Source organism: Caretta caretta, chromosome 11, assembly GCF_965140235.1.
Source record: "Caretta caretta isolate rCarCar2 chromosome 11, rCarCar1.hap1, whole genome shotgun sequence".
NCBI classification, from domain to species: Eukaryota; Metazoa; Chordata; order Testudines; family Cheloniidae; genus Caretta; species Caretta caretta.
In genome coordinates, this window is record NC_134216.1 from 66,297,517 (window position 1) to 66,319,164 (window position 21,648).

The following is a 21,648-nucleotide window of genomic DNA, read 5'->3' on the forward strand; positions in this document are numbered from 1 at the left end:
CTGAAAGAATCACATAATTCCAGAGGCATTGCTACAGGGGCCTCTTCAGAGAGAGTGCTTAAGATACTGTACTGTGGGAGGTGCCATGTTTCAATGGAGATGTGAACCTGAAGCCCTGATGTTTTTACAAGCGTGAGGATGTTAGCTCCCAGTGTCCATATAAATTTCACCTTGGGTACATATCAGAGCTGAGCACAGTTCAGCAGTTTTATTTGATAAGTGTTCAGTGGACTTCTGTTCGGCTTGACTTTGCGTGTGATTGTACCCCCTAAGTTTTGCTATGATATTTGGGTTCAAACAAATGCCAAAACTCAAATGACAGACAAAGGCTGCCAGGTTAGGTCTTGTTTAAGGTTGAAACCATGTGACACTGCCAAATTACGCATGGCTTGCACCAAAAAAACTACAAATCCCTCCCTGGCACCCACAACTCAGCCCCAGCGGCACAAAGGTTTGTGAACTTCTGAGGGGGGAGTTCGCCCCTTTCATCTGGCCATGAATTCCTTGGGAGTACACCAGACTTTTACGACCCTGTTGCCCTAGCCTCTTAGTTCAACTCCAGCTAATCTCAAATCCCTATGTCGTATTCCTCCTGGACCTGGTAGCAAAGAGTTAAGTTCTCTTTCTGCTCAAGGAGCATAGGTGAAGGGGTAACCCTTTACGGCTTCTACTCCCCACACCTCAGCAGTCTCACCACAGTCCAACCAGGGCTTCTGATCCTACATCTTGGGCAGCTTTCTGTAAGTATGCTGCTGATGCAGGGTAGTTCTCAGCTTCTTCAGCAACCCCTATCTTTTCTCACCCCAACTCTTGCTGGTCAAACAAATAGCCACAGCTGGAGAGGTAGCTACTCTGTGCTGGAACCCCTTAGTGGCTGTAGTAGAGTAAGTTTTACATACCCCATCACACTTAGTATTACCCTAGCACCTTTGAACCCTTGTCATAGACCAGGACCCCACTGTGCTAGGCACTGTACAAACATAGAACAAAAGATGGGACCTGCCCCAAATCGCTAAAAGTGTAAAACAAAAGACAAGAGATAGACAAATGATGAGTACAAGAAACAATGAGCCAATATTGGTCAACATGGCAGGCTGTGGTCTCAGCACACCGAAAGCCTAACTGTTGTCAGCTTTTTGTAGGCACCATGGTAAAAGGGGGATTTGAAGGAGGTTTACAAGGCAGCTTTCCGGATGTTCATGAGAAGCTTCTCCAAAGCCTGAGGGGTGGTCTGAGAGAAAGCCCAAAGCCCAAAGGTTCCTGTTTGAAAACAAGTGGGCAATTGGAGGTGGGAGTGGACATCTCCATAGTGAATGAGAGAAGATAGGTAGGGTAGGGATAGGCTGGAAAGACCTTTTCAAGTAAGGCAAGTAGCGCATGTTTGATGCAATAAAGAAGGGGGAGTGGGTGGAGGGATGCGAAGAGAGGGGTGATGTGGTACAAGTGATGGGCAAGTAAAATGATCTTTGCAGGGGCATTCTGAATGCATATGAGCAGGATAAAATTGCATTTGTCAAGGCCAGAGAAAAGGGTGTTGCAGTAGTCAAGATGTGAGATGCAAGCCTGGATGAGAGTTTTAGCTGAGTAGATGGAAATGAAAGGTATGTCTTAGAGATGTTATGTAGAAAGAATCTGAAAGACTAAGATATTGCCTGTATGTGAGGACCTTGACAGAGATCTGAATCTAAAGATGACACCAAGAATATGGGCCTGAGTGACAGGCGGGATGGTGGTGCTGTCCACATGATCTAGAAAGGAGGTTGTGGGAAGGACTTGGAGGGAAGAGTAAGCTCTGCTTTAGGCATTTTAAGTTTGAGCTGATGGGTAGGCATCCTTGAGGAAATGTCAGAGAAAGGCCAATACTTGAATTTGGACAGAAGGAGACTTCTGTAGAGAGGTAGATCTCAGTTCTTAGCATAGAGATGGTAGCTGAATTTGTGTTTGTGGATGAGCTTACCTAGATATAAGGTGTAGAGAGAGAGAAGAGAAGAGACCAAAGACAGAACCCTGTGGAATTCCCTCAGAATGCTGGAGGGGAGATGATGGGGGTTCTCCAAAAACACATTGAAGAAGATATTAGAGAGGTAAAGACACAGAGTCCTGGAAGCCAAGCAAGGACAAGATTTCACAAAGACCACAGTCAACTGAGCCAAAGGCAGCTGATAGGTCAAGGAGGATGAGCATGGTGCTGAGCTTCCTCTAGGAAGAAACAATTGTAAACTTTGGGGAGAGTGGTTTCTGTGGAGTACAAGGGGTAGAAGCTGGATTGAAGAGGGTCTAGGATGGAATCTGAGGAGTGGAGCTCCAGACAGTAACAATAAACAGTGCATTCAATGAGCCTAGAAATGAAAGGGAGAAAGGGCAATATTTGGAAAGGCAAGTGGGGTCAAGGGTGGGTTATTTTAAAATGGGAGAGATTAAAGCATATCCATATTTTGAGGAAAAAGAGCCAGAGGAGAGCAAAGGGTTAAGGAGAAGTGTAAGGGAGGGGATGAGGGTGGGCATAAGGAAGATCAGGAGTTGGGATGGAGGTCATTGGCTCATGTAGAGTGATTAGAGTAGGAGAGCAGACAAGACAGTTCTGAGTCTGTGGCAGAAGAGAAGGAGGGAAGAGTTGTAGGAGGGGAGAGGGAAGGTTGTCAATCATCTCTTTGAAGAAATTGGTGAGATCCTGTGTGGAGAGAGAAGTGGAGGCAGAAGAGTTTGAGGAGTGAGTCAAAGGCGGCAAAAGGTGACTGGGATTGAGGACACGGGATTCAATCTAGTTGGAGAAGTAGAGTTGTTTAGCTAGGAAGACAGAAGATCTAAAGGAAGAGAGAATGAATTTGCAGTGGAGGAAGTCAGCCTGGGTGATATGATGTCCACCAGAGAGAGACTGCATTGTGAGAGTGGGAACGGAAGCAGATGTTGCGGTGTGAGGCAGGGTTGGGGATTGGCCGGGCAGACTTTCCGAATGGAGTGGGGACAAAAGAGAAACGGGTGAAGGAGAGGGAGGGAGGGATGAAGAGAATCAAAAATCATATCAAAGGAAGAAAAGAAAGAGGAGGAGAGAACTGAAAGCAGATAAGAAGTCATCAATGCAACGGATGGGACATCACAGAAAGGCTAAGTGACAGGGTGAGAGAGAAAGAACTGATGGACAATGCTGAAAGAGACCATGTGATCGTCAACAAGCGGAAATTCAGACACCGAGAGGTTAGAGAGAGCAACGTTGTGACCTGGTGAAAGTTCCAGGTGTTTAAGAAAACATGAAATCATTTTGTTTGGTTTTACGTGTCATTATGAAAGTTTCACACAACTTGATATTACATTCTGCCTGCCTAAATGTCTCCTTTATTTTCAAATGGATACAAATCAGCTGTATAACATTGCTAATGTTGTTATGCAATGACATCTCAGTTCCCCACAGACATGGCCGCTTTTCAGTCCGGGGTGAAGTGGTCCCTATATTACACACACACACACACACCTTTCCCAGACCTGAAGAGCAGCTCCACGTGGTGAAAGCTTGTCTCTCTCACCAACAGAAGTTGGTCCAATAACAGATATTACCTCACTCATCTTGTCTCTCTAGTTTTATAAATACATGTTTTCAGAAAAGTCTAATTTAATAGCTAGAAATCAAGCTGTGAGGTGTTGTTGCTCCTCATCCATTACCTCTGCTCTTACTATAGTATTTTATTATTTCAGTAGGTAGAAACTCTCATTAAAAAGACATGTAGATCTTAATATTTCTCATACAAATAACAAAACAAAGGCTCTCCCAAAGGAGGTTCTGAAAAAGCGACACTAGTTGAAGCTGTCACTTGGACAATGATAAAATATTTTTTATGAAGACGACCTTTCTCTACAAGAGCACGCCTGCACCATACACAGGTAACACTGAAAGAACGCATATGGCCTATTAATATCATGCTGTACTGCTGTCGAAAACAGAGGAGTTTTACATTGAGTAACCTGCTGAAAATCCCAATGGATTCTTCCAATTGCTTCCTCTGACCAGTCTGAAATCAGACAGATCTGATCAGTCAGAAGCACTGTATCAAATTCAGACAGCATAAATTTAAATCTGCCAAATTAAATGACCAGATCTGGGTAATAAAGCTCCCATGTTTAAATGTTCATTATCATGCTTACCCATAGGAAAGTGACTAATCCTTAGGCGCTTAACACATCACTTAGGTATCCAAATATTTGTAGGTAATCCAAATAGAGTCTCAAGACCGCAGAAATTTGCATGTGTTATTCAAAACTTCAGGAGCTGAGTGTAAACACTCTACTCATTATTATGCCCCCAAAAGTGGCATAGTAGAGATCATGTGGGACTTGAAACAAGTATTGCTAAGTGTTAACCAGTAAGACTTAAGCAATAAAACTGTGGTAGGTTTTGCTTTGGAACGGAATAGTAAACATTTCTTTCATTGTAATAGTACTTCATTTATAGCTCCACCATCATGTCTTCAAAGTCATACAATCTTGCAAACATTACAGAGGGAAAGAGATATTAGGTCATCCTGTTCATCTTCCTGCCAATGCTGAGTTCCTCCCCAGAGTTAAATGCTTTCTCCTGTGTAGTTTTAAATGACAAGCCTTTGACCCCATCACTTTTTTGACACCATAACTGCACTGAAACCTCACATTTCACTGCTGTTCACTATCATCCCTTGATCACTTTTAGGCACTAATTTTTTTGCAAGTATCACTCCTCTCTCTCTCTCTTTTTTTTTTAACGCTTCGGTTTCTTAACTTGCTCTTTTGGCTGTCGTTAAGACTCATTTCATTTCCTGTCTATATTTCTAAGCTCACTGAGCCCCTTTGTGTTATTTCTCTACTGTCTCTGGTGTTTGCAACACCTCACATTTAATATCATCTGCAAATGTCATTAATATGCTGTTTACCCTTTCCTTCCATGTCATTAATAAGGCTCCTTAATGAAAGTGGACTTAACACTGATCCGTGCAAGGTGGTGTTGATCAGAGTGTAATCGCAGGCATGACACTTTTTCCCATTATATTTTTTAATCTGGGTCTTTCTGCTTATGCCACAGCCACCTACCCATGGCCTCAGCTTGATGTGTGACTGGACACAAAACCCCTAATCTCTAGTGGCATTCAGAGCTTAATCCACTTACATTATTGTTACAAACGAATCTGTTTGTGAATGCAATCACCAGCCGTTGCCTCCTCCCGCCACTTTTACTGCAGGCTTAAAATGAACTCCATGAAAATTAAGCGTAATAATGTCAACTGTGAGACATCAAAGCAAGTTTCCTCACCAAAGTGGAGATTTTCATAAATCATTTTAAAAAACACTGGGGTCCCAATTCTCTGCTATGTCCCAGCTATGCTAAGACGCAGTGGAGAGTGACAGCTGCAGGAAGTTGGTTGCTGGCTCTCTGATCCTGCCTGGGTCTGGTGGAAATTAGAACGGCTCCGAGCCTACTCTAACTTCTGTCACTGGTGTAAGCTCCGTACTGAACCTGGCCACAGAAAATCCTTTGGTTACATTGGGGTGGAGAATTCTGCAAAGGGAATTCTTCACTGGCTATCTCTGGCCATTCTAAGGCACATGTAGTGCCCTGAATCACCATTCAGTCCCTGCTCTACTCCTCAGACAGCACAACTGCACACTACACCCTTACTTGGGGGCAGATTGCAAGATGCCAATCCAGCTTTTAATTATTAGAAAAATACTCTATAAGAAATTTTCTGACTTCTAAACTGGAAACTGTAGACATGTGGCTGAATACTGAAAGCAGGATCCTAGTATTCCCTTTGGAGAAATAGCTATTTTCTTTTAAATGTGTACAGTGTCTTCATATTTAGAAGCATTTAATAGCCATTCCTGCACACCAAAATTGATAAGAAAGTTCAAAGTTAGTATTCCAAGATGTATAAGGGCGCTCAATAGGGGGCACATAACATCATTCCAACAGCTCCAAAACATCTACAATGCTGCAAAAACCAGATAACACAGCCTAATTACGTATAGTAGTAAGTGATTTCATACTCTCAATTGGCAAACCGGAGAAAAAGACAAAATGTTGGTCCATGGAGAAAGAACAGGTGTTCTCTCCCCAGCCCATCTTCAATATTAAACCACGTACTATAAAATGTAAATAAATTGAGCTTTGAAGCCTAGTTTTTACAGTGCTATAGGGTTTTTAAAAAAAAAAAATATTTTAATATATCCATGTAGGATTCATTATCACCTTGAATGCTTGTAAGCAGTAGCTTCTTGCTGTTTTTCTGGTAAGGAGTTCTTTAACTAGAGGCTACCATTTCCTGACAGACAATTCACAAAATTTGCATATGGCATATCCCCCTCCGTAGAGAATTTGCACGACCATAATGCTTTACTATTAGAGACCTGACACTCCTGGAACATACGCTTAGGTACTCTGTAACCAAAATATGATATTCCCTATAAAGTCAGAATGGCATGTAAATTGTTTTCAAATGTGTTTTAATAGCATCTCTCTCTTCTCTTCACCCATCCTCAGTAAGTTCTACAAGTGGGATTTCCGAAAGCATTCCTTGTTAGCTAACATAATTTTGCTCTTTTGAAGTCCATTGAAGTGGGAGAAGAAATAGGCTAACACTGCTTGCATATATAAAATGGGCCTTGCTTTGTGTTCATTCAGGGAACATTAACCATCTTCTTAGTTCAGAGAATAGTGATTTCTTCTCCACCACTCCTTATCTATTTTGGCTTGTAAGTAAAGAGTGACTGAACTCAGTGGGGAAACTTGTCTGTTTTAGAAAATTTTATCATATTTAAACACTTTTTAAAAAACAATCAAGTTAGCTGACATAATGTTGGCCACAACTCTGTATTCAGTGTAGACAAGGACCAACCATGTTCAACATTATGTCATCTAGTCATGCTTAAACCTGGGTTCCAGCAGGTTTTAAACCAAAACTTACTCTTGTCTACACTGACCACAAAGTCATGGTCAGCATTGAATTAACTAACTCAGCAATTAAAACTAACGTTTAAACACAATAATGTTTCCCAGTGTAGACACATCCACTATTGACAAACATGTATTTGTATCCAAAATCGCAATTCCCTTTGACCACATTCATGCCCATTTTAGGCACTGATTCAGCAAGGTACTTAAGTATGTGCATAACTTTAAGTACCTGAGCAACAATAATACTCGGGTTTCAGAGTAACAGCCGTGTTAGTCTGTATTCGCAAAAAGAAAAGGAGTACTTGTGGCACCTTAGAGACTAACCAATTTATTTGAGCATAAGCTTCCGTGAGCTACAGCTCACTTCATCGGATGCATACTGTGGAAACTGCAGAAGACATTATGTACACAGAGACCATGAAACAATACCTCCTCCCACCCCACTCTCCTGCTGGTAATAGCTTATCTAAAGTGATCACTCTCCTTACGGCCCAACTTGATTATCATACACATTGTAAGGAGAGTGATCACTTTAGATAAGCTATTACCAGCAGGAGAGTGGGGTGGGAGGAGGTATTGTTTCATGGTCTCTGTGTACATAATGTCTTCTGCAGCTTCCACAGTATGCATCCGATGAAGTGAGCTGTAGCTCACGGAAGCTTATGCTCAAATAAATTGGTTAGTCTCTAAGGTGCCACAAGTACTCCTTTTCTTTTTAATAATACTCAGCTCTTTTATATAGCACTTTTTATTCGTAGATCTCAAACACTTTACAAAGAAGGACAGTATCACTACCCCCATTTTACAGAGGGGGAAACTGACTTCAGTTAAAGTACTCGCATGCTTAGAATTACAGATGTGCTTAAAAGCTTTAGAATTACAGATGTGCTTAAAAGCTTTACTGGATCAGTGCCATAGTTCTCAGCACCTTACAAAATTGGTCCCTAGCATCACTCTGGAAATAAATTCTTCCCCTTCTTAAAATAAACTATTAATCAAGCTGTCCTCAAAACAAATAAAAAATGTTTAACACAAGGTGCCAATGTTTAGAGAGGGTTGTACTTGTTTTGATTATGAGAAAAGTTTTTACTGAAATGGAAGCCAAATGCCAATGGGATGAACAAACACTGTGGGAAGATCAATTAATTGGTAAAAATATGTCCTAACTGTCTCTTAATGTGATAATTTTATGTTTCACTTTAATAGTATGATGGGTAATTTCACTTTGTAAAATATGTGGAGGGGCAGGAAGAATAATAGGTCTTTAAAAATCAGTCTAATTTGGGACCACAGACACTAATATATATTAATTATAATTGTACAATTATTGCATGGTGTCACCAAATGACAGGTTTAAGACTGTCTGGGTGGCGTAACTATTCATTTCTAAACTACACTTCCTTTATTTTGAATTTTGAATGCTTGATTGGTGAAAATTAAGACATCCCTGTCTTGTTTTCACCAGAAGTGACTGATGTGCACTCACAATTTTAACTCCGTATCAATATAGGTTTTGCCTGGGAATAAATAAGTAATGATGAGGTACCAATTAGCACTGTAGTAAAATATAGGTGCTTTTATTTACATACAGTAGAGGTGGCCATTGGGCACTACAGCATACTTGATATCTTTACGCTGAGATTTTTCTCTTCCACCACAAAAAGAAGAAAGGGAAAGTTACTGGTAAGAACTTGCACAATGACTTTGTTTGCAGGCCGGTTGTTTAAATGATTAATGCGTCTTATAAAATATGCCAAGTTAGCTCCTGGATAAGGTGGATTGATTTTTCAGTGATGGAAAGGCAGCTAAATCCACTAGATTTGACTCACAGGTGAAGCAGGTTCATCAAGTCAAAGAACAGTTCATTTATATTCTTGTCATATTTTCCATTTTCTTTGGAAAGAGTAATTTTTGCTTCACAGAAAGAAAACCAGAGTCGTATCGATAGTGTGCACTGATGGGCTGATTTGTGACTAAGGCCATTGGCTTCAACTTAAGCAGCTCCCCTCTGCATACATAAAGAGTACATGCTAGGTCCAATAAACTGAGTTAGGATACAGTACATGGGCTTCGCTATACCACATTGCATGCAGTTGACTCCATGTTTCATTTTGTGCAAATGACATTATTAAAACTGAAAATGTGCTTTCCTCAAATGTTAAGCATGTAGCACACTCAGTTGTAGGATATCCTACACCAGCAGGTCAGTCTATCATGGAAACACCTACTTCACGAGAACCACAGTAATTTAAATTTGGTCAGACTGTGGTTTTCAGAGTGCATAATTAGGCCCATCCTTTTCTCCACCCAATATTTTACTGGCGTATTAAGTCAATTAAGACAGTATTAAGCAACACTTTATATGGCAGAAAGTGTCATACAACTTGGAGACCTGGATGAGTAAAATATGGTGGTATGACCCAATTCAATCAACGGACAACCACAATTTTAATAGGGAGGTGTGCATAATGGAGAATATAGGTCCCAGGAGACAACACTCCAACTTGACCTGAATGGAAACATCACATGACACTGCAACAAAAATTGTTGGATAGGATTTTTTTTCTTCATCGCTTAATCTCTGTGTCCAAAATATGCAATTCACTCCTAACAAAAGTGGACAGGTAAACTAAATTCAACTGTGCTATAGTAGCTTCTGCATTACCTTCACCCTCCAACCTCTACAACTTTTCACAGAAAAGGCAGAACTCAAGCATAATTATTCAGAGATTCCACCTCCACCTCACAGCTTGTGCGTAGAGCTGAGTAAATACTGTAAATCCTGGATTACTGGAAATACATTAGGATTGCAATTGATAGCTCAGTTCAATCAAATTCACACCACTCTTTATTTACAGTTACGCACAACTATGTACACATGCATGGAAAAGTGTTTGTTCACACACAAAAATTGGGAATAGTTGTTGTTTGTTAGCATGCCCACATGTATGTGAGCCTGGGTATTTGTGAATCAATAGAGCAATCAGTCATTATTCTGCTTTCTAGAATGTTTCAGTCATCCAATCAAGGTACAGAAAGAACAGCAAGTGATTCAGGTGACCAATCACATGCCATGAATAAAGAACTGAATAGGAACTTTCGGAGGTGTACATTTTTCAACCAACCAGTTGTATGGCACTTTTTTATTCGGGTACAGTATTCTTCCTCTCTTCCTGCACTGAGCTGTTTTTGTGAAGCCACTGTGCACTATTACTTAGCTGCTATGTTCCACTACAGAAATGGCTGCATTCCAGTGATTGATTAAATGGGTCCCATAATGATCCATACAAGTTAGGGAATCCCCTAACCTTTACAGAATCTGGGGAAACCCTGACTGGAGGATTCAAAAGTTGCTTCTCCCAATTATAAAACCAGCTCTGGAAGGTTATGGAGCCTAAGAAAGAGGTAAGAATTGGGGACAGAGTAGAGTGTTTTAGCTAAAGTGATGCAGTTCATGCACTTGAGTTGAGGTCCAGCATTAAAGCACCCTATCAGTGTAATATAAAATATAAACACTAATTACATTGAGCATTTGGTCCATCCTCAGGTTAGGTTTATAGAGCCTATGATTTCACTCAGCTTCAGTGTCTAGACCACTGCCCTTTCTTAGTGTCAGGCACAAAAGACAACGGAGGAAGGACTCCATGTCAGTCACCCTTTCCCTGGGGGATCCCAACTGACCATGCATCAGAGCACTGACTCTTGCACTCAAAGTTCTTCATTTTCTCACTTTAAAGAACAGGCAACCCCTTTAAGCGTGTGTCTGTCTTTGCTGCTGTAAGGCACAATTCTGTTTCCTTTGATTGGTTTTTGGAATGCTAGCCTTCGTGGTTATTGGAGTCCCCTTGAGAACCGTTATCCAAGAGATTAAGAATCACAGTGCAGATTTAATGAAGTTTAGCTTACTGGTGGTGAACACGGACTCTTCAGTCCCAGCTGTAGAATTATCTAGGATAACTTCAGCTTCCTCGGGCTCCAGGAAGAATTCAGACCAGAATAATTAGGATTGCATCTCTGTGCTGGTGCTGACGTCCTCTACAAACTTCCTTGTTTCAGAAGTTGTGCTTTCCCGGCCTTTATGACTTCATTTTTTGCTTTTCTGGGGACTGATCCTGTGAAGTTATAATCACTGTCAGTTCCCTTAGATGCTAATGAGAGTTCAAGGAGCTCAGCACATCTCAGTAGTAACTTGGCACTCTGCAGAACTGGTCCTGTACAGGCCAGTCCTGCAACTTCATCCTATGAGCAGTCCCACTGAAACCAAGAGGACTGCTCACATGAGTCAGGGCAGAAGGGCTGGTGCATTGGAGGTTGAGCCTTAAATTTGGCAGGAAACAACTGAGGTGAGAACACAGCTGAAGCAGCGTGCATGATCTTTGTCAATGGATACCCTTCTGTATGTAACAGTCCTACAAGCCACCCACATGCAGAACTCACATAGATTTCAATGGGAGTTCTGTTCAACAAGCGTTTGCAAGATTAATCCTTAATTTGACCATTTAAATTTTATTATACTATATTTGGCATCTATATTACAATGCATGAAGGGTCCATCAGTCTAGCCTTGATGTGTTTTCCTTTTAATAGCACGTTCATATATCTATATCTAAGGTACTATATCATGTGTGTGCTTCTATAAATGATTAGATAGGGTTCCAACTTTCTAATCACACAAAACTGAACACATTAGCCCCGCCCCTGCCCCGAGGTCCCACTCCCACTCACTACATTCCACCTCCCTCAGTGGCTTTTTTCTTGCCCACCATCACTCACTTTCACTGGGCTGGGGCAGGGGTGCGGGCTCTGGGGTGGGGCTGGGGATGAGGGGTTTGGGGTGCAGGAAGGGAGTCCAGGCTGGGGAGAGGGGCTGAGAGAGTGCGGGAGGTGGCTGTGGGTTGAGGCAGGGGTTGGGGCGCAGGGGGGATGAGGGCTCTGGGCTGGGAAGAGGGGCTTGGGGTGCCGGAGGGGGCTCTGGGTTTAGGGGGGGCTCAAGGCTGGGGCTCACCTCAGGCGGCTCCCAGTCAGTGGCTCAGCGGGGCTAAGGCAGGCTAGTCCCTACCTGTCCTGGTACTGCACTGTGCCCCGGAAGCAGCCAGCAGGTCCAGCAGCTAGGCAGGGGTCCCAGGAGGCTCCGAATGCTGCTCTTGCCCTCAGGCACCACCACCCCCAGCTCTCATTGGCTGGGAGGGCAGAGTCAGTACTCGGGGCAGTGGCAGCACATGGAGCCCCGTGGCTCCCCAACCTAGGCGCCGGACCTGCTGGCCGCTTCTGGGGTGCAGCACGGTGCCAGGACAGGTAAGGACTAGCCTGCCTTAGCCCCACAGCACCACTGACTGGACTTTTAATGGCCTGGTTGGAGGGGCTGACTGGAGTCGCCAGGTTCCCTTTTTGACCAGGTGTTCCCATCAAAAACTGGACACCCGGTCACCCTATGATTAGGATATATTTCCTCTCATAATCTAGCAACAATGGTAGTAGTTAGTCCTGCATGTGTGTAACGCTGATAGACCCCGGTCATCAGCGGGTGGGATCGAACCGGGGACCTCCGGAGCTTAGTGAGTGAGCCTCTGCGGCATGAGCTAAAAGGCAACTGGCCATTAGCTAAGGCTATAGAGCAGACTCAATCTCCCTCTCTCTCTTTAAGTGGTCTCGGTGCCACAAGATGGGACAGAACACCACACCCAGAAGGTGTGTGGGTTACATGTGCACTGATACTTCTTGGTATTCTAATAAATGCTTCAAAATGGCCACGATACTGTATTTATATTCGAACATGTACACTTGTTATTTCTCATTAAATTCCAAAAATGCAAAATTTATCTTTGGGAGACATATGAGGGAATAAACTTAACCAGTGCTCATAAATATCAAGAAGAATCCATGGTAGATGCATAACAAGGTATACTGTATTTCTGCTTTTGCCTGATGCTACTTTGGGAGTTTCCACTATTATTTTACAGGAGTAGGGTTCTGTCTGTGAAAATGTCCTACACAAATTATACCAATCATTGGGAAATCCCATTTGATTAAGGGGTGGGGAGAAGTAGAAAGTGAAGAGACTGATATAAACAAATGCAAGTCTTATCAGAAAAGAAATGGATATTATGAATTCCAATGCATAAATAATATCTTCAAGGGTGCTTATGCTATCCGTCAAAATACTAGGCTGGATTTGTAACAATAAATCTGAATTTCCTGGCAATTATAGTTATATCCATATAGCATGTGGCTTCAATTTAATTTTCTCAATTCCCCTCCCCCCCAGAAGTAAAATAAAAAGAAATCTCAATGATCAAAGGTATAAAACAGAATTTTCAGTTCTATTTCTGGCCTCCTTTTCAGTCCATGCCAATTGTACTGGATGGGTGGCAAACTTGGGGAGGGAATGTGGTTAAGGGAGGAGCTAGAATACTAAAAATTGCCATGAAGAAGTCTATTCTTTATAAGGAATAGATGTACCTATTTGGCTAAAGCAAACCTTCATTCAACACTCAAACCAATCTGTTTTTGGTGTTTGAAAATTTTTCATTCCCAAGTCCCTTTGCACTTCCTGTTTCGAGACAGAACTGTAACTAGATGTGCTTCAGTACCAGACAAAAGGCTTTTGTCTGCTCTCTCCAGCCTTACCAGAAAGAAGAAATACAAAAATCTTAATCTTGTGAGTCTTTCAGTCCAAATTTGCAGACTAAATAGGTTCAGATTATTTGGGCTGAACTGGCATCTGCAGCTAAACATATAAGCAAGGACACTGTTCAGAGCAAAGACTATGTTTCAAAAGACCTGATTTCTGCTCCCTGCTTTGCCAGTGATTTGCTGTGTGACCCTGGGACAGATCACTGTAGTTCTGTCTACACTAAAACCTGTTACCATGTTTGTAACCAGGATGTAACATAATTGATTCCAAAAATGGTTTAGGTCCATTGTCTTCATGTGTTTATTTACGTCGATGGGACCACCTAAATGGGTGTATATAATCAGGTTAAACAATCCTACTTTCTCCCAAATCTCTGCGCAGGAGACCAACCCAAAATTCATTGCATACGTTACAAGGGTCACTCGATGTCTGAGTGTTCCAGGCACCCCAGCTCCCTTCTACCTATGCCAGCCCTTTCTCAGAATATTTTTGGACAAGCATCCAGGAAGTGGTGAGCTGGTTTAAACACGCAGACATTTCCTTCTGTTGACCACAGAGGAAACCTCAGTATTCATTTCAGCCAGACAGCTGACCTTGGTGCTGTTGGTGCATTCACAGCTCCCTGAAGCCTTGAATGGACATCTAATCCGACAGAAAAGTCAGGACCCTACTCACGATCAAGGAATATATCCAGAGAGAAGGTCCAACTACACCTTCCCCACCCCTCCACCAATCAAAGGTCATTTGCCACACATCACATTTTAAAAATATGTGGAGGGCTAGATTTTCAAGTTAATTTTCAGTGTTTAGGGGAGGACGATGAGAAAACTTGGGACACCCTGCTGGAGAGAACTGAAGTAAAGATGCTGATACATCTTTGGTTTCCTCTCCCCCCCTCCTCACCCTTTCTAACTAAATGCCAATCCACCCCCAGTTACAGATCTATCTTTGCTGTGGGACAGAAACAGTGCTTAAAAGATTACATGAACCTGTGGATGACAGGAATCTGGCTTCTGCACCGTTTGACAACTTAACAGAGCCAATTCACACAAAGCTGCAATGGTGAGGCAATATTGCACTTTGTCTCCAATTCATCTACAAGCAAAGGATATCACTCTCACAAGGAAAACCCCACACATTTACTGGAAACGGGTATTTTAAAGCTAGAATATCCTTTCAATCAGTTCTGTGTCTGTTATCCTTACTGTGATTGAGACTATGCATATTAATGGCTGCTGGCCCATTTTTGAGGTGACAATACATCTTTTCCTCCTGAAAATCATGATGGGCAGGTAGACTGACAATTTGCTTCTAGAATTTACACAGTTCACTGAGAAAGGTTATTAAACTAAGCAGCCTAGGGCCTATCTAAAGCCCACTGAAATCAGTGGAAAGGCTCCTAGTGACTTCAATTGGCTTTGGATCAGGCCCAGAGTTGTCAAGTAGAAGACAGATCTGGCTGCAGCTGCATTGGTGAATTGCTGGATTAGAACTCATCCCCTCTAGCCCACTTATTTCTCTGCTGCTTTCTTCTGACCAACCTACACAGGTGTTAAATCCAGAAGAGACCATTATGATAATCTAGTCTGGCCTCCTGCATAACAGGTTGTAGAACCTCATCCAGTAATTTCTGCATTACACCCATAACTTTTGGTAGAACTAGAGCATATCATTTAGAAAGACAAGGAGTCTTGATTTAAAGACTTCATCTGATGGATAATCTACCATCCCACTAGGTAAATTGTTCCAATGGTTAATTGCTCTCACAGTTAAAAAGATGAGTCATATTTGTAGTCTGAATTTCCTCCTGTTCTTCTTCCTATTGTCTTCTCTCCTCCTACTTGACCATCTCTTTTGTCTCCTTCTCTCAGATCTCGACCCAGTGCCCTGCTCTTGAACCTTCCTTGCTCTCCTTGTTCGCCAGATGACCTCCCCTCTTTACCATCAAATTCCTCCTCAAAACTCTACTTCTTCCATAAGGCCTTCCAATAAATGAGGTGTTTACAAGAAAAAAATCCAATGGCTATCTGGTAATTTGACCGTCAAGCACGTAGCATGATTGTTTTACATGCACCTTTATCGTATGCATGAGGTTACATTTGGACTATACTGACTGCATCTAATTTAGACCCTGATGCTGCAAGGATCAGAACCTTAGACTACAAGATAGTTGGGACAGCAAGCATATTTAATCTGTGGTGCTTGATCAATAATACATAGTAATATAATTAATAGCCTGTGCCATTTTCTTTCTTCCACTAGGGTGCCTGTGTGCTTGTTCAGTCATCTGCAGTGGATGTCTCCAGTTCCCAGACATTCTCCACACTCCTTTGTGTGAGACACAGCAGTGCTTCGGTTGAGTGCTTTGTTAGCCAGCAGTGCAAAGAGTTTCAGGATGTGTGTGTTAATTAAAGGTGTCTATTGAACTTGACTGAGCAGAAACAGGGTGTGCAGAAACCATAACCTCAGAAGAGTAATTCCAGATTAATATGTTCTTGAGTGACTGAAGCATTTTCTGCATTATTCCTATAGAACCATCTGTAGGGGGCTGTCTACTAAGCCTATGACTAAAATGGTCTTTGGTGATAAATTAACACTCACCCTTTGTCCCTTGTTGGCTTCTGTTTCTCCATTACCATATCTTATTTCTCACCTCCCTCAGACTTCCTTGGGTTACTGATGAAGTACCTCTTAAGACCCACCTGTGCTACCCTGTACTGTCAGCTAGATGTATCTGCACAATATCTACACAGGATTGTTTAGAGTGTATGAAGTCCTGAGACCTAAAAGTTAAAATGAAATAATTTGCAAAATAACAGGAAATAAGATTTTAAAAAAACCACTATGGCATATTGGTTTGCATTTTTGTAATCAACAGTGTGTGTTATAAGCAGGGTTTGGAGGGGGTCTAAGACAAGTTGTTTAAGGAAATGATTGGCATGTTTTTACTGTGAAGGTTGAGGGGAAATTGTCTTTGTGCCAATTTTTACTGCACGTAAGGCTTCATGAATTTTACAAGTCAGAACTTGTATGAAAACTTGTTTCATCCAGTTTTGTTGAACCAAAATCTGGCCTTTGCCTGCATCACTATGTTTTGACATTCTTCTTGAATTTTTCTCTGAACGTTGCACACTTGAAAGTGAGGGATTAGTCGCGTTGGCCAGAGACATGCATTGAGTAGTCAGGCACAGTGCAACCCTCCTCTGCCAACAAACCTCCATCAGGACCTGCCAGCACCTGCTTTTCATGTTATCCCACGACCATTTCTTCTCTTTTTAATAACTTGCTCCACCGCGAATGTCTCCAAAAATGATTATCTGCATTATCTGTTGTGCACTTAACGGCTGATATGTCTGGAAGGAAGCCTCTGCTTACCAGGGTATCGAGCTGAGTTTGTTAAAAGTTTAGTTCAGATTGAAAAATAATGTGAGACATTTGTTAAAATTACAGTCTTCCCTCAAGGCAACTTCCCTGAGGATGTCAAAAGGTTACACCAGCAAAACCCATTACCCACATGTTCTAAAGAGAATGCATCTTTGGGTAAACCTACACGTCCCTTGGAGCCTTTGCATAAACTGCACTGACTTCAAATAACTCTGTAATACTGAATAGACTCCAAACAGCACCTCAAAGCAATGCATCTTTAAGAGGAAGAAATCAACCAACCGTCTGCATTGAGGGACAATCCAAGGTGCTCAAATACCTTGTTAATGAGTGGGGCATAATACCCGAGATAAATATAGATCCTAAAATTTCTACCAATAATGTAAATTCATACTCAGGGAAGACCACTTGTCCCCAAAAGCACCACATTATATATAAATTCAGACATAACTTTTTAAAATATGCCAATTATTTACTCAGACAAAATACATGGCTCCCTCAGGTGGCTGGGGGCTTGAGCTTTGAATGCCCCATTGAATGCTCTTGGTCACCTCGCTGGGGCTTAGCTTGAAAACTCAGAAGTAACACCATCACCGAACTCCTAAAAATTAAATATGTATTTCACTACAACGATGGGTGTACGTTTGCTTCTGGCCAGGCACTAGGGCAGACCAAGGACCTAAGGTGCTGAAGCTACTATCTAGTGGGGAGATTCACTGACTGCATGACTACACAATACCACAGCTGAGCTTCAAATAAGGAGCCTTGTTGTCCTATCGTTAGCAAACAAGCCGAAAGAAGACCTCATTTGGAAAACGATGTTTACGTCCTTTACAGCTAGCATGTTTGAATAGGCAGCTAGGACAAACCGGGGCTAGAGATCACCAGGGAATGCCAGAGTCACCTAATGAAGCCCTCGCCTTTAACTTGAGATGCAACATGAAAATGAGTCTCTCGCTGGGTAATGAGAGAGAAAAAAAGAACTGTTCTTCAACTACAGGGTGCATAAAGGAAATAGAGACAGTGTCACGGGATAGGGACAGAGCAGGAGTCAGGCCTAATGGTTAGAATGAGAGCTGCTAGCCAGGAACTGGAGCCCATGGTCAGAGCTGGAGTTAGTAGCCAGAGCGCAGCGTCCAAACCAGAGTCAGAGGCCATATGCCAGAGCCAAGGGTCAGAGCTGAAGTAAGAGATCAGGAACTGGAGCCAAGGATCAGAACCAGGTTACCTGGAGTGAGGCAAGGCTGAGGCCAAGGCAGGAGTGGGGCTGAAGCAGGGCTGGAAACAAAGCAGCAGGACTGGGAACAAGCAGGCACAGGAGCTATTGAAGCCATGAAGAATGCTTTGAGCAGCTGCCGCTGGGCTTAGGAGCCAGTCTGCTGACTCTTCCAACCAAACAGGTGGCATAGCCAACGAGGCAGCCGATTACAGGCCAGCTGTGCTCCTTAGGTTGCCTGGAGACTGGCTCTGCTGCAGGCCCTGCTTTCTGACAGACAGGCGCTGCTTCAAGACAAATAACAATAGCAGCAATCTAAATCAAGGACATATGTACTGAAGAGCTGGAGCCCTCTCTCAGAATGGGCAAATCATTTCAAGTTAAATGAAAAGTGACCTCCACTTTCTCCTAAAACTTGAAAAGAACCTAAACTGAATCTTCTGACAAGCAAAAGGATTTGGGGGAACTGCCGTATTTATTTTAAAAAAAGGAGGACTTTTTTTTAAAGGTTAGGCACCTTAGAGACTAACAGATGTATTTGAGCATAAGCTTTCGTGAGCTACAGCTCACTTCATCGGATGTAGTCTCTAAGGTGCCACAAGTCCTCCTTTTCTTTTTGAGAATACAGACTAACACAGCTGCTACTCTGAAACCCGTATTTTTTAAGTTTTCTAGACTTCTGGATGTCCTTGTTCTGGCTGGTACTCGAAGCACATCTCTCTGCATTGTATTTCTACCCTACCTATAGTAGAAAACACCTCCAATTTTGAGGTATCCAGTCTAGTTTTGTAGACTCACAAAGTTTAGACGGTTCTGCTAAGTATCCAAATTTTTATCTACAAGAACTTCCAAATATCCTGAGATTCAACCTTCACTAGTCTTCATTTTTCTCCTTAATTTCCCCACACCCGTCAGTATGATGATACAGATCAGTTCCCTGCGCAAACTCCTGCCTAAGTGGCTTTGGCAACATTAGGTTACTGGACAGAGCATACAGAAGCATATTATCATCATCACAAATCATCAGGGTTCAAACTTACCATCAGAAAACAGTAACAGTCAGTGGAAGAGTGTGGATTGGATTTTTCAAAAGTACTGAACATTGGTCTAACTCAGCTTCCATTGAAGTCAATGAGTTAGGCCAAAACACAGTGCTTTTGAATATCCCAGACTATGCAGACGACTGTACAGTTCCATCTGACATCTCAGTAGATTTTTTTCCCCTCTAGTCATAATAAAGGAGACAAAGGGCAAAATGCCTCTGCAACATGGTCAAGAGCCATGAAGCGGAATTGGTTTCACACAGGCAGGGTGTTGCATGTGAAATGAATGATTTAGAACACCCTTCCAGTTCAAATACAAATTCAGTTATTGGTAAGTCTTTGCTCAAAAGCACCAATAATTTACATGGCATTTTTCCAGCATGTTACTTCACTTCATAGTATGAAAAAATGTCTGTACACAACAAGAGAAAGTAAGTCAACATGACGGCATGATTTGCTAATGCTCTGAACCTGCACAATTGCTGATGTTTATGGTAATCCTTCATCTTTTGGTAATTATTGTAGTTCAAAAAGAAAAGGAGGACTTGTGGCACCTTAGAGACTAACCAATTTATTTGAGCATAAGCTTTCGTGAGCTACAGCTCACATCATCCGATGAAGTGAGCTGTAGCTCACGAAAGCTCATGCTCAAATAAATTGGTTAGTCTCTAAGGTGCCACAAGTCCTCCTTTTCTTTTTGCGAATACAGACTAACACTGCTGTTACTCTGAAACCTATTGTAGTTCAGTATTTTGTAATTAGCACCATAGAAACTTATTAATTTCTTACAATTTGTAACAAAATGTTATTGGCTTATAACTATGTATTTGCAGGTCTCATGGCTCTGTGACTAGAATCCCTTTTAACAAATAAAAATCTTGTATTTCCACTCATATAAAACAAACTGAAGAATCCAAGTCTGAAGTAAGGTTAGTTCAAGTTATTTGCTATTTCTAATCGAATATTGAAAAAGCTTTGGAAAATAATTGCAGAGTAACACGAGAGAGAAAAAGAGAGCGAAGAATTAGTGAGTGAGTGAAGAATTAGCAAGGCAGTGTACTTTGTGGATTGCAAATTAATTCAGTCTAATTTGTATTATATAGTAACATCTTGGTGTGCAGGGTTTAACCATCTTGTAAATAAATCAAGCACTGTAAAACAGTAGGAAATACTTTACACACACACACACAAGAATGGCTCCATCCCTGCCAAAAGGCAATCCATCTTTTATTATAATGATGTGGTTTAACATTATAAATTGACTTGAAGAAATCTATCCAAACAGATTTGACCCCCATGAATACCCACAACACAACTACACTGGCAACACATTTTCCATTGTATGCAACAATTGTAGCTTCTTCATCTTTCCACAGACCAAAAAGTGAAGGCTAGGGCCACAGAGAACGATGTGATGTTGAGACTTTAAAGTTAAATACACTTTCTCATGTATATTGTCTACATTTAATAAGAGGGGCAAATCCTGCAACCGCATTAAGGCAAAATGGAAGAAAGTCTGCAGGCTTTCGTCCACACTTATTGTATGTTAAATATGGATGGATTATTGAGAAATTATTCACTGAGTCTTAAACACTGCATCTTACATACTTTTAAAGCTCAATGAATGCATTTTTAATAATAAATAGATAATTAATTTATAATAACTTATTAAATCTATATTAAATCCTCCTTTGAGGCAACTGAATTAACAAATGAGACTGGAGGGATGAACAGTGCAGCCATGCCCCAACAAAGTCACTTTTTTCACTGCACTTTTTCACTATACACGGAAGTTCACTATTACTAGAATTGTAATTCATACACTGCAATTTACTGGAAGAATTTCAAGCTTTGAATCAACCTCACTCTTATTGGAGTTTACCTATATCGGAGATCACAGAAGCATGTCTCACTGGATGTGTACACACACACTATGATGACAAAAGCAGTGACTGTGATAAGTCATATAAATAAGAGTAAGAAATGCCAAAGATAAGGTTGCACGTTGCTTATCAGTTTTCAGTTGCTCAGAACTTTTTGGAACTCACTTTTTCAGCTGAAATTTACCAGGCTTGCTCCCTGCTTGTCGTCGTCTTCTTTTTTTTTTGTTAAAGTTTGAGAAAAAATAGTTCAGTCATTTTCAAGTACTTGGAGAGTTTTAAAACAAATACAATTTTCCTCTCCTGAAACAATTTTTGCAACCTACTTTATCAGACTAGCTCTGCAGCTGAAACAGTTTGTGGCAGAGAGATGAAATTTGGGTATGGAAAAAACCTTCATTGAGGAGAGAGGCCTCTGAACGTGCTGATGTAATTTGGTTGTGATTTGACCGAGAACTGTACATTAAGCATGCAGGGTATATTTTGCATTGTGGTTCTCGCAAATCTGAAAAGCAGGCACTCATGAAAGGCTGTGGTGAAGGCGCATGAATAGGTAATGTAGTTACGTAGCGTAC

The 21,648-nt window shown here is 41.6% G+C and overlaps 1 protein-coding gene across 6 annotated transcripts in view; it reads right to left on the bottom strand.

Moving 5' to 3' along the window:
* The window catches only part of ERBB4 (erb-b2 receptor tyrosine kinase 4), a 975,001-nt gene that overhangs the window by 168,062 nt on the left and 785,291 nt on the right, over positions 1 to 21,648 (bottom strand). The window lies entirely within an intron of this gene.